At 58.9% G+C, this 10,529-nt stretch overlaps 1 pseudogene; it reads left to right on the forward strand.

Moving 5' to 3' along the window:
* Nucleotides 1-1,066: 1,066 nt before the first annotated feature.
* Nucleotides 1,067-10,077, forward strand: LOC148090535 (extracellular matrix protein 2-like; annotated as a pseudogene).
* Nucleotides 10,078-10,529: the final 452 nt, after the last annotated feature.

Raw genomic sequence — 10,529 nt, forward strand, 5'->3', positions numbered from 1 at the left:
CACATTGAGATGAGGAGACTGAGGCCCTGAGCAGGGAGGCTTGCTCCTGACATGGAACAGCCTGTCCATCCAGGGAAGGCTGGGAGCCCAAAACTCTTTCCAGCAACCCCAGGCTGCATCCCTGGATCCTGGAAAATGCCGACATTCTCCTACCCTGGGCTCCAGACACTGGACTCGGGGCAGGGCTGGCCAGGGGCCCTGCCTGCCTCAGCCCAAGTCCACGAGTGAGCTTTGTGTGCAGGAGGGGCGGGCGCAGGAGGGTCCCTCTGTTTCTGCCAAGACCCTGGCAGGCTGACTCTGCTCTGCGAGATTCTTTCAAGGTCCCAACAATGGCTGGGCACCTCGAGACTGGACAAAATAGGTGGCCAGGTAGCCACTGGGCCCCCAGCAGGGGAAGGGCATCTAGGAGAGGACTCCAAGGGTACTAGGGAAGTGAGTAGCCAGGCCTCGCCCCTTCCTGCCTAGGTGGGTAGGAACAAGGGTCCCTCCCTTCTCCAGGCCACTGTGCCAAAGAACTTGGGAGCAGGCTTACCCCCACCCCCAGCCCAGCTAATGGGAACCAGATGGCAGGATGTTTAGTCAGTGCCTGGGGAGTAGTGAACAGGGGGATAGGATGGAGGGCAGGATTTCAGAATTCATCCCCAGGCAAGGGGAGGGTTGACTCCCACCACAGTTGTCTCCAAGGGCCCACCTCAGGAGAAAGCAGGAGGCCTGGCCTCTGGCAGCTGGCTTGGGTGAGCCAGACTCCCTCTTGGTTCCTTCTCTGTACTGAAGGTGGCAGGGGCGGGTGCAGAGTGCTCAGTCTTCCAGGATTCCAGTGCAAATCTCCATTAGTCTACAGTCACATCTGAGCCTCCCATGACTAAGTGCTCCCTCCCCCAGCTTCAGCAGACTGCCAGCCTAGGACATACTGTGTCACCCATGGGCACACAGGCAGATGGTGGCTTCATCCTTGGCTCTCAAGGTGCTTGCTCACGTTCACTCCCCAGACAGTCTCTGTCTCTGAGTGTGGCATGGTGCCAAATTCAGGCTGTTAACCAGAGCCCTGGACTGGACAAGTGAGGGGATGTCCCTGCTGCACCCTGCTACATCCAGCTGCTACCCAGACCCAAGTGAGCAGATGCTGAAGAGCCCACTAAAGACCCACTTGCTGGGGACTCCCCACCGTGACCATCCCCCAACCCCTCCCAGGTCTCACACACTCCAGTGTGGCCCCAGACAGAGACCTTGAACTTCAGGTGGTGATGGAAAGCTCCTTCCCTATAACCCTTCCCAGCCCTGCTCTTCCCTTCCCCCTCCCCCTCCCCCTCCCTCTCCCCTTCCTCCTCTCCCTCCCCCCTCTCATCCACCCAAGCTTTGCCCACAATTAACTCATTTTATAAGATCTCTTCCAAATATAAGTCAACACTGGACAGAACTGTAGGAAAAGCTTCCTCAACACTGCCACTGCCGTGAAGAGCCTCGTGGTGAGCCCAGCCTCTTGGCTGTCCCCCTCCACTGCCCGCCCCTGGCTGGGGCTGGGGCCCCCTGAGGGCTGGCCTTGGGCCTGTGGCCAGACACCCCATTCTTTGCCTCTTACTCCACCTGCCACCCTGATACCAGGCCTGGCTTCCTTTCCACCTTGCCCCATCCTGACCTGCAGGTGCCCCTCTGACCCAGAGGGCATGTGTGAGCTATGGGGGCATCTCGGGAGTGCCCAATGACAGTGGGTACACTGGTACCTGGGACTCTTGGACAAAAAGTCTGGGAGTGCCTGTGAGATGGCCTTGTTGTCAGGCCACCCAGGCCAGGGGTCCCTGAAGAGCCCAGCAGCCCCTAGTCCACACACATTCCATTGTGGGGCTGGGGACACAGCCAGGGGGTCACAGGACATGTCACGCCCTCCATTTTATGAAAAAGGATGTGGAGGCCTGGAGGGAAGGGCACTGCCCAGAGGTAGGTAGGGAGATGATAGAAGGACCAGAAGCTGAGCTGTGTACTTCAGCGCCGTCCCGAGGCAGGCCCATGCCCAGGTGGCCCAAGGGCTGGGTCCAACTTGCCACCCTAGCTCTGCCCATGTGTTGTTTCCTCTGGAATTGGGAGTCCTCAGCATTGGCACCTGTGACAGATGAGCACAGGTTTCCAAAAGTGCCAGAGCCACCATTGTCCAGGTTGCCCCGTCACCTGCCCCCTCTCGCAAGGACCCAAGAGGCCCTGGGGCCTGCTGCTTGCAAGGCCCGGCCCCTCTCCTTTCCCAGCCATGGAGGTAGGACCTGGCAGCCTCGGGTGGGCGGCCTGCTCTGTGGTGGGCCTCCCGGGCCTGCTGTGTGTGGAAACAGATGCCCCATTCATGGGGCACCAGGCTTAGGCCAGTGGGGAAAAAACGAAGGCCTTACAGGAAAACAGTGGGAGTGCCCAAGTCCAGGAAAAGTCAGTCTCTCTCTCCTCAGGTGGAAGCAAGGGATGTTGGGGGAAGTGAGAAGCAAGGTCTGTGGAGGAGTTTTTTTTGGAGGGGGCTTTTCTGGAGGAGGGCCAAGGTGTGTGGGGGAGGCTCTAAGCACTGCAGCCAGGGCCAGGAGCTCAGGGAGCAGGACTGTCCAGTGCCATCCTGATTGCACCTTCCTGCCGTGACTACTGCTCCCACCTCTCCCAGCTATTCATTCTCTCTGCTGACCCAGGCGACCTACGTGGCCTGAGCACAGTGGCCATAAAGAATGTGCTGCTCCCTGTCCTGGTTCTTTGGGTGAGGTGCTGCCCTGGAGGGGCCTTGGCCACGCAGGAGCCAATTCCGAGAAAGCCCATGGCACCATCAACCCCCATGGGCTTGCTCACCCGGCAGGTGCTGCTGCCCATCCTGCCTGGGCCTCCTGATGGTGAGTAGGTGGCACCATCAGGAGGAGGCTGGCAGGAGGGGAGCACTCTGCCCCATTAGTGGAACCACCCTGGGGCTGGGGCAGAGGGAGAGAAAGCTGGTCACCCTGAGGCTACCCACTGGTGCCCACCTTGGGTGCTGGAGGGGGTTCATGGAGGGCCCCATGGGCCTCAGAGAACCCTCCCTGAAGGGCAAGGGGGGACTGAAGATTCTAAGAAGCTTCATGCCCATCACCCAGGATGGGAGCAGAGGGTGTGAGAGTCCCCCCTGCCAGGAGGGGCCACTGCAGCTGTGGCTGGAAGAATGAATCTGGATTTGTTGGTTGGGGAGTTGAGCTGGCTGCCTTAGACCTACTGGGGAGAATGAGAGAAGCATGGGAGGCTAGAAAGGGGTGTCTGGGGCTGGAGTGGGGTGGGGTGGCACAAGGTGCCCCAGGAGACCAACTACAGGTTAGCCTTGGTCTCATATGCCAGTGGTTGGCCGCCCATCCCCAGGCATGGGGGTGGGGGTGGAGAAGGAGGGACCAGGGAGTAGACCTACAGGGGAGGCTTATGGTCAGTACTGGTTAAAGGGGGCTGCCACGCAGTGGAGGGGAAGCCTGGGGGCTATTGCCCCTCCTTAGCCTTGGCTGATGGCCCCTTTAGGGGGCCTCTGGGCTTGCCTTGCCCCCAACAATTTCCCTTCCCAGCAGGCACTGGGGCTCCCACCTCTGAAAGCAAACTGCCAGGTGGCAGTGACTCCTTTAGCTCTTCAGAGGCTATCCCCACCCTCCCTGCCCAGGCAGTACCCACAGGGACCTGGAGGTATAGGAGTAGGCCCAGCCCCTCTGCCTAGGGCCACTGAAGCGCTCTTGTGCCCACCCCAGGGGCCTACCTATGCCTTGTCCCAATGGGATGGAGGGTTCCCAGCAGTAAAGAGCTGCCTCAGTTCTGAGAGGCAGTCAGGGTGACTCTGGTGCTAGGGGTCCCCTACTCTGGGGTCATGAAAAGGTGTGGAGAAGACCAGGAAATCTCTGACACTTGGTGGCCTTGGAGGTCTATAACAAAAGGATGAGAGCTCCTAAAGACAGGACAGAAAAGCAGAAGCAAGGCCTGGGCAAAGAGGGAAAGAGGGAGGGTGTCCAGCCTGCGGCTGACCCCCCACTAGGGGGAAGGAGGTGTTGCCTCTCAGCCATACAGGGGTCCTGGCCACCCCAGCCCAAATCGGCTCCTTCTATAGGTCAGGTGCAAGCCATCCCCGGAAACAGTGGCCAGGACAGGCCTTAGGACGGGCGTCTGGACTGGCCACAGGCTCAGCCTACCTCCGAGGAGGCTGCCCATGGTGCCCCCACCCTGCCCCCGGTCCTCAGATGGAAGGCCTCCACCAGGCCAGGGCTGGCCCAGAGGAAAGAGTTACCCCACGTAGCTTGGAAGCAACAGTGGAGTCACAAGGGGCCCAGCTCCCAGCAGGCCCCACCCCAGGCCACAGCTACAGTAGGGACTGAAGCAGCGAGGCCCCAGACTGCCAAACTCAGGCCATTGCAGACTAGCAGGGTCTCCCCCAAGTGTAAGAGGGGGCAGTAGCCCTTGAGAAAGGCCAGGGCAGGAAAGCAGGAGGCTGGGAAACTAGAAGGGGCTTGAAGCCCAGGAGGTCCCTCAAAGGTGAGGACTGGCCAGAACAGGCAGCCCCCAGGTGGAACCTGTGGGGGTGATGGGTCATACGTGAGTCTGAAGAGGTCAAGCCTTGGTCCAACCTCCATCAGTCACACCAGCATCACCAGCCACTGAGACCCCACCCCACACTCAAGGTGCCCAAGCCTAGCACCCTCTTGTGTGGGGCAAGAGGGGAGCTCTCCAAGGCAGGTCCCCTTACTCACCCTGAGAGCCCATTTGGGCCTTTGCCCTTGGTGCCCAGGGAAGGAGGGCCAGTGACCTGGTGTTCCAGCCCAGCTGGTCAACTTGCTGGCAAATCTAGGGGCCCCAGGCAAGGCCCTTCCCCTTGGTGGGCCCCTGTTGCTATGTGACTGGGCTGGAACTGCATCTCATCCTCCAGGGGCCTCCCACCAACCTGGCTCAAGGGGCTGGCATCAAAAGGAGGATTGCACTCAAGGCCGTGGTGGCAGCAGCACCTCAGAGACCATAGGCTGAGGGCAGAAAAGGCCTGGAAGCAGGGGAGGGCACGGGCATGGGCCTGCAGATCCAGGCACTGTGGAGTAGGCTATGCCCTCCCTGCCAGCCTCATGCCTCTTGGCCCTGGCAGCCATCGCCTGTGGCAATGTCAAGATGAAACACATCCTTGCCCTGACTGACCCTGGTTTGACCACGTTCTACCTGGCAGGTGGGTGGCCTTCTTCCCCACACCCACCCCTGCAGCAGGGGTGAGAAGGCCACACATCCAGGCTCTTCTGCTAGTGAGTCCTTGGCCACTGTGACTGCCGCTCTGATGTGCCCTGGAAATGGTTCACCTTCTCATGGGTCCTGGTTGAGAGTGAGAAAATGCCCTGACCTGGGACAGCCAGAAGAGCCAGCTCCTTCAAGGAATGCGTCGTTGCTGCCTCTGATGGGGGAGATTCAGAGTGGCAGACGGGAGGGGGACAAGAAGATGTAGAATATGGCTGTCCCATATGTGTGCACAGAGAATGAATTGCCAAATCCCCGCGCACACATTCCTGGGGCTGCCCAACCTGGAGTGGCTGGACCTGAGCAAGAACAAGCTGGATGCCTGAGGCCTGCACCCCCATGCTATTAAGGTATGCAGGAGCCCCGCCACCTGCTCTCCCAGGGGCCTGGGCTAGTCCAAAATAGCCCCAGGCATCTACTGCTCCTCTCCCCACCCCCTGCCTGGGGGATAGGGCCTAGAGGAAGCACTGCACAGAGTACCCAGAATGGCAGGCTTGGATGATTTAGGGTGACACAGTCTGTAACTAGGAGTATGGAGAACAGCACAAATTTTGGGGCTCTGTAAGGGAGCAGCACTCCTGGGAAAAACTAAGCGGGGGGTCTGGAAACCCCCAGACAAGCCTGGTCTAAGTGGGAACTAGGAAGCCATAGTGCAACCCACTAGGGGTGCCATGTGGGTGGGATAAGCCCAAAGCCACACCCAGAAGACCTAGCTCTGAAGGCCTAGTCTTGGCCCACAGAGCACCCCAGCCCCGTCTTCTGCTCCGCTCACTTCCAGAATCTGACACAGCTAAAGCTCCTGAACCTGGATGGAAACTGTCCACAGTGCCGGCCTTGCCCACCTCCTTGCAGGAGCTTAAACTCAACAACAACCCCCTGTGGGCCTACAGCACAGCAGCTTCCAGGGTGTGGGCAGGCTCCAGGGGCAGGGACCAGAGGGGTCAGTCCTGGGCAGCCAGGAAGGCCTTGGAGAGTTGTGGGCTAGAGGAGGGTCTGCCCAGGGCAGCATGGCTGGAGGGCAGAGGAGGGAGCATCAGCCTGGGAAAGCTACAGCAGGCAGCTCCCAGTAGGCCTTCAGAGCTCTGCAGTTGGCTCAGGTGCCCCTCTGCCCACCCACCCTGCAGGGCTCAGCCAGCTGCTGACACTGGAGGTGGAAGGGAACCAGCTGCAAGATGGGAACATCTCTCCCCTGACCTTCCAGCCCCTGTGCAGCTTGCTGTACCTGAGGTTGGACGAGAACCAACTGCAGACCATTCTGCCCAGCCTGCCAGCCTCCCTGAAGGTTAGCTGGAAGCCCAGAGTCTAAGAGAGGCAATATCATGGTCAGAGCATCTGCCGCTGGCTAGTAGAGCTGCCTGTGGGGGGAATTTTGATGATAAACCCACAAGGCTTCAGTGCCAAAGGCCTCCCCGTCACCTGACCTCACCTTCTAGGAGCCCAGAGTTGGGCCTCAAGGACTTTCCTGGATCCACTTGGGTGTCCCCCTCTGGATTACATGGTCCCCTTGTGCTTGGCAGTACTCTGGGGCTGTGTCTTGTGGGGCCCTGAGGAGCCTTGGCACCACTGGCAGATGTTGCTTAGATCCTTTGCACAGATGACTATGACCCTGAGAGGAGCAGAGACTATGGCACCTGAGTACCACAGATGGGGCGGGGAGGAAGGGGCAGGGAGCAGGGCCAGGCCACTAATGAGTGAGCCCCTCATCCCGAGCCTTGGCTGTAGGAGCTGCACCTGGGTACCAACGTCATTGAGGAGGTGACAGAGGGCACGCTGAACCACAGCTGCAGCCCCAGTGTGCTGATACTCAGCAACAACAGGCTCCAGGAGGACCAGCTGGCACCCCAAGCTTAGATCGATCTCCCATGAGTATCGCCACCACCCTGGCACCACCCAAGCTTCACCCTAGTGGGCACCTGGAGGCCAGGGAGGGAAGATGTACCCAAAGGCACCAAGAGAGGCAGCAAGGCAGAGAGGGCTGGGGGTGATCCTGTTACTTGGGCCTGGTCTCAGGTGAGTCTCCTGAGTTACGTGTCTCTCCACTCAGGGCTCAGAGTGGCCCAGGCCCTCAGCCACCACCTGTTCCTCCAAGATTTTCCTGTGCCTCCCACCTGGCAGAATCCCCAAGGACACAAAAACCCCTTCTCTTGTCCATGCCTGGACTTGCCCTACAGGCACCCAGGAAGCTCACCTAAGAGGTGCCGTGGGCTTGGACGAAGGGTCAGCACAGGTGGTAATAGCTGGCCTGGTGCTGGGTTTAGCTGGGAGGCAACAGAGGCAGGAAGGGTCATGGAAGAGATGATGGAGCATGGGAAAGAGAAATGTATGAGTGTCCTGGGGTGGCTGTAACAAACTACCAAAAACTGGGCAATTTAAAGCAACAGAGATTGATTCTCCAGTGGCTCTGGAGGTCAGAGGTCCAAAATCAAGGTGTCAGTAGGGCCAAGCTCCCTCCAAAGGCTCTAGAGGAGGGTCCTTCCTGCCCCTTCTAGTTTCTGGTGGGCCCAGGTGTTCCTCGGCTCATGACCACATCACTCCAGCCTCTGCCTGTCTTCATGTAGCTTTTCCTCTGTGTCCGTGTATCTCTTCTGTGTCATTTTTCTTAGGGCCCAACAGGATAATCCAGGATGATCGCATCTCAAGATCCTTAACTTCATTACATGCACAAAGGCCCTTTTGCCAAATAACATCACATTTACAGGTTCTAGGTAGACATATCTTTCGGGGCCACTATTCATCCCACTATAGGAAGGCTCCAGGATGAGTCCCTCTGATCTGGTTTGGACAGCTGGGTGGGGGTGCTGGCATGAGGGGTCCAGGAGGAGATCAGTCCTTAAAGGCACTGGTCGCAGGGTCAGCGGGAGGGCTAATGAGGTATAGTCCTTGGGCTCTGAAATGACCACCGAGGGAGCAGGGTGGGGGTGGGATAGACAGACAGGGATTAACAGTTAGTCCGACCTACTATTGCAGGGATCAGAGCCTCCTGCCCTGCATCCTCGTGTTCCAGGAAAAAGTTACCAGAATGTTTGGGTTTAATTATTCCTTTTTCCTCTCCTTTTCTTGCCAAAGGGGCAAAGGAAAGCAGACAGCAGCCTAGGGAGGAGCCGCCCAGCCGCTGTTTCACTCCCGCCATGGGGCCTGAGCCGGGGGCTGGCGGCCAGTCAAGCCCAGGCTGGCACCGCCCAGTGTTTCTCTGGATGGTAGAAGGGGAGGGGGTTGCTGGCTCTGCAGGCTCAGGAGACACCTGAGCCCCCAGCTCTGTGGGCTGAGGACAGCATGCACCCCAAGGCCAAAGGGCTGACCCCACCAACAGGGGCTGGGGGATGCCACTGAGAAAGATGCCACTTTCCCTGCTCTGACCCATTCTAGAAGCATCGCCACCCTCTGCTCCTGCTCCTCCCTGACCAGCCCTTTCTTCACCCACCATGGAGCGACCTGGGCTGAGACCTGAGCTTCACTTCTGCCTCCCTGGTCCCTCAGAGTCCCCTTGCCTTAACCCTCTGACAGACTTATTTTCTTTCCCGCCCTGTCTCTCTTCTGCTTAGCCTACATGAGGCAGGAAGAAGACAAGAGTGTAGGGAGAGCAGGAGAAGGCTGCAAGGCCAAGGAAGAGCAAAGCAGGGACAGGCCTAAGTGGGGACAGTAGGTGACGACTCAACTGCCCCCAGCTCTTTCAATCTTTCCCCAGATTGCAGACTCCTCCACTTGTATTTTCTTTGTCAGGTGTAGCTCTGATTATGTCTTCTGTCTCGGGGCAAAGCCCCACTCTCCTCTTGGGTGTGGACCAGAGACCGTGATTTGAGTTCCAGCTGTTCCTGTGCTTGCGGCTGGGTACCATCAGCTCACCTCAAACCTGTGTGCCCCACAGGAAGCTGGAGACCCTCTACCTGTCCCACAACCAACTGGTGCACGTACCTTCCTTCCTGCCAAGGGACCTCTGTGCCTGATGCTGCACCACAACTGAATTGAGTGCATTCCTGGCTATGTGTTCACACACATGAAGCCAGGCCTGGAGTTCCTGCACCTGTCCCACAGTAGCCTGCGTGCCGACGGCATCCACCACCTGTCCTTCCAGGGCCTGAGTGCCTCTCTGGCAGAGCTGCTGCTGGATCACAACCAGCTGCAGGCCATCCTACGAGGCCTCCTGAGCCTCAAGGGGCTGCAGGTGCTGTGGTTGAGCCACAAGATCAGGTAGGGCTGCCCACCTGCACCTGTCCTGCTGTCTCCCCCCTCCCCACTCCAGCCAGGACTGAAACCACAAGGCCCTGCCTGCCAGATGAGCCAAGGAGAGCTGACCTGTGGGCTCCTCACCTGCAGCCTCAGAAGCTGAGGTTGGGACTTTGGGAGGATCCTTCACCGCCCCCATCCACCCATCTCAGTTGGTGTGATAGGAGGCCGTTCCCAGTGGCTCTAGGGCCTGGAATGCCAAGGTGGAGGGCAGCGTACAATGGAATCTGGGCAGGGGGTGGGCAAGGGGAAGGCAGGAGAGCTCCAGCCCAGAGCAACAAGGGCTAAGGCTCCTGTCTGCCCCTCTTCCCTGGGTCTGGTCTCTGTGATAGTCTCAATGGCCCCTCACTGTGGGGTCCTTTCCTCTACCCTTGTGTGATGCCTGCCTCCCCTTTCTGGGGTCTTCTCTCCTCTGCTCAGCCCTGCCACCCCCACTCCACAGACACGTGCCCCTGAATTCCATCTGTGACACATGAGTGGCCCAGGCCTCCAGCCTCATCTCCACGCACCTGGAGACAACCTCATCGAGACTGGTGCAGCATCCCACCCGCTGCCTTTTCCTGCGTCCAGGCCCATCACGGCATGGTCCTCCAGCCCCAGCAGGGGGACAGGGAGAGCTCCTAGCCCCACCCTGCTGGACTTCCCCGACCCCTGCTCCTTTGGGGCTGCTGAGGGGGCTGAAGCCTAGCTCCACTTGATTTTTGCAACACTTGGAGAAAGATCTAGAACACCCTGATTCTTCAGATGTGCCCACTTCCCATTGACTGCTGAGGTCCCTTCATTTAATAAACAGCCCCTTGGGGTGCAGTGCTGGTTTGGACTTGAACATAATAAATGCTTCTTATTCAAGCCCATGGCTTCCACCAGCCTCCCCAGCTCCCTCCCTCCTGATCAAAGCCACATAAGCATGCTGGATCTCCACTGTGCATGGAGTCCCCAGGGCCAGCGTCCTGGACATTGCTTCATCAGCAGGGGATTAAGAATGCCTGGTTCCAGAAGCTTCTCCAAGAGCCTCCTTACCCCCACCTGCCCTGGCCAGGGTCCTGAGGTCCCCAAGCCATCTGAGGGCCAGGCTC

Source organism: Miniopterus natalensis, chromosome X (assembly GCF_054644295.1).
Source record: "Miniopterus natalensis isolate mMinNat1 chromosome X, mMinNat1.hap1, whole genome shotgun sequence".
NCBI lineage: Eukaryota > Metazoa > Chordata > Mammalia > Chiroptera > Miniopteridae > Miniopterus > Miniopterus natalensis.